Source organism: Nothobranchius furzeri, chromosome 5, assembly GCF_043380555.1.
Source record: "Nothobranchius furzeri strain GRZ-AD chromosome 5, NfurGRZ-RIMD1, whole genome shotgun sequence".
NCBI lineage: Eukaryota > Metazoa > Chordata > Actinopteri > Cyprinodontiformes > Nothobranchiidae > Nothobranchius > Nothobranchius furzeri.
In genome coordinates this window covers 47962712-47965627 of record NC_091745.1, presented here as the reverse complement: position 1 = coordinate 47965627, position 2916 = coordinate 47962712, and positions in this window count along the sequence as shown.

The following is a 2916-nucleotide window of genomic DNA, read 5'->3' as shown; positions in this document are numbered from 1 at the left end:
ACAGGGCGAAGCTGCTTTTATCTACTATGCTGCTCACAGATGGAAACAGCTTCCTCATTACCTCAAATTTAACTCAGCTCTAGAAAGTTTTAAATGAAAATTAAAAACCTCCATGTTTTCATCAGCCTCTGAATGAATGTTCATACTGTATGCAGCACCTTCTACACTGTAACTGCTACACTTGAACATTGCCTTTTATTTCATTCTTACATCTAATTTAACTTGTTTAATTTAAATTTTGATTTAAAAATCAGCATTTTTTTGTTGTCGTGTTGATTTTCATGTTTTATGTTGCATAACTGCTCCTGGAAAGAAAAAAATAGCATCTGTGTATGAAATATACAAATAAAGCTGGCTAACGTTGTCTGGAAGGTTTTCTTCTTTGTTTGTTTGTTTGTTTTTATTTTTATGTGGAACTACCAGTCAAATATAAAAAAATAGCATTTAATTTTTGGCCCAATTTAGATTAAGTTTTAGAGTGTACCACCAAAGACCTGGATGAAGACGTTCATTTCCAGTATCTCACTGTTACGGTTGGCAGCCCTCGGGCCAGCTTAGAGCTGGTATGGAGTCCTGGCGGCTCCGCCCACACCTGCTGGAACGCACAGGTACTCCACATTCCACTGATGAGGATGCGGTAAAAGAGGGAGCACACAGACTCAGGAAGAGATGGGGAAAAACTAAGACTGACGAGTGAGAGGTGGAGGAACACCGAGCCGTTAAAAGCCCGAGAGAGAATGACGACTGAGCCTGAGAAACTGTTAAAAGTTTGGTTGACCGCTGGAGAGGGATCGGTCAAGGAGCGGGCGGAGAACTAATGGGAATCACTTAAAACTCACGCTGGTCGGATCCAGAGGAGCCCGACTGAGAGCTACGAGCAGCTGAGCCGAGCCGAACTGGGAGGAGACCTGTCCCTGACCTGTAACCAGAACCTGGCGTTGGGGAGTGCGATCCTAAGCCTGTACCTGGATCGTCATGAGTGGATGAGTATAAGCAGGGCCAGATTAACACTTTGTTGTACCCTGGGCAACAATATTCAAGGGCCCCATCATCACGACCCAAGGATCACCATAATATGGTCACATACAGAATATTTTACTGTAATATGCAGTAAATATACTCAATACTTGAATGGCTGACATCACGTAACATGATCAGGGTAACCTTTGACCAACCTCGTGAGGACTGACCAATGAGGAGAGGGTCTTAACTTGAGGCCCTCTCTTCATTGGTCAGTCGGCATGAGACTGACTCTCAACTGATGTTCAGTCATAGGCAGCAAAGCGTCTCTGTGCAGCGCAAAAGCCCGGGTGGACAGTTTGTTTAATAGGGTGACCATATTTCCATTTCCAAAAAGAGGACAGGGGATCTGTGCCTATGACGTCACACTATGGCAATGCCACACAAACCACGTTGGGACCCATTTTTTTGTAAGAACTAAATTAATATCAGATTCTGTCAATAAAAGGGCTCTAAAACAATTCACATGTAAATTTTTAGCATTTTTATTGTGAAATCTCATTTTTCTGCTTTAGTGCTGCAACAAGGTTTTATTAATAATAAATTATTATACATTTTGTTTTACTACAGCATCGGTAAGCTTCCTGTGCACAGATTATTAAGGATGCTTGTTTCAGCTGTGAGATTAGATGGTAGGGTTGTAGAGAACCTGGCTAGGCTCTGTCAATTATGTAGTGTAATGGTTTATGCTCTTTTATGAAAGATGAACCATCCTACATATTAATTTGAGATATTAATTTTTAATAAATTAATAACACATTTTATAGTTTTAAGAAGACTCAAAGGTTGTTTTCATCGATAAACTGTCGATAATATCCGTGGGTCTGTGTTTGAGTTCAATGAAGAGACAAGTTTGAAAATTAAAAGTTTTAATTCTTCAAATTAAACTAATGATTTTGAAATGACAAACATAGGAAATAACAATCAACAATGGCAACTTTGTTGAACAATCTTTAACAGTTGATATTTTAAACTTGCTCAAATAGACCTTGTGTTGAATGTGTGAAAATTGAAAATGAGGTGAGATGAATGCGTGTGTGCTTCTGATTTTGCTTCAGGAAGAAACAGGTGTCTGAGTGAAAAGTGATGGTTTGAATAAATTTAGGTTTCGTTGGAAAAGATGCATCAAACGCTATCTATTGTGTTCTGCCTCACCGTACGAGGACCCTCGTTCAGATCCGGAACGTCCCAGGAGGATGTTTCATCCAGGACACACCTTGGCTGGCAGAGGAGACGAAGGTGTGCGACGATCCGGTCCAGAGATGCCCCCTCGGTACACGTGATGATGAAGCGTTTGCAGATGCGCTTTCTTAAGTTTAATTTACTCAGAAAATCAAAGACTCTGGACGGGTCTGCGTTTGCGGTTGCAATTCAGCTATTCCTGTCTGGCTTGGCAGGCATAGCGTGAGGGGGGGGGGGGGAAAGAAAGGAGCCGGTGGGCTCCGTTTCCCCGTTAGCGGTTGTTCACACGTCCTCTCTCGTTGACCAACACGAACTGAATCAAGAACTGAAAACTTACCAAAAGCCTTTCTCTTCTCAAAGCAAAACTTGTGCGTCAGAGCAAATGTGTTTGGAGTTTACTGTGAGAGAGTGTGTGTGTGAAGGTCATTATAACATCTTCAAACATTATTTAATTAAGCATTGATTCATTAGTTATTATGATTACCCAAAGCATAATAATCATTCATTTCATTAAAACACATTTATAATGAGCAAAGTGATCAAATGATTATTTAACATTTAAAATAAAGAAAAGGAAGTTTAAGACTTTGTTATGTTATGACTAGCTTCCATGAGAACACATCTTCTGGCACTGCAGGTGGCAGATGTTATGGTTTGCAGCAGACTCTTGCAGACTTCATGTTGGCAAAGGTCTCACTCTGTGGGTGAAAGTTC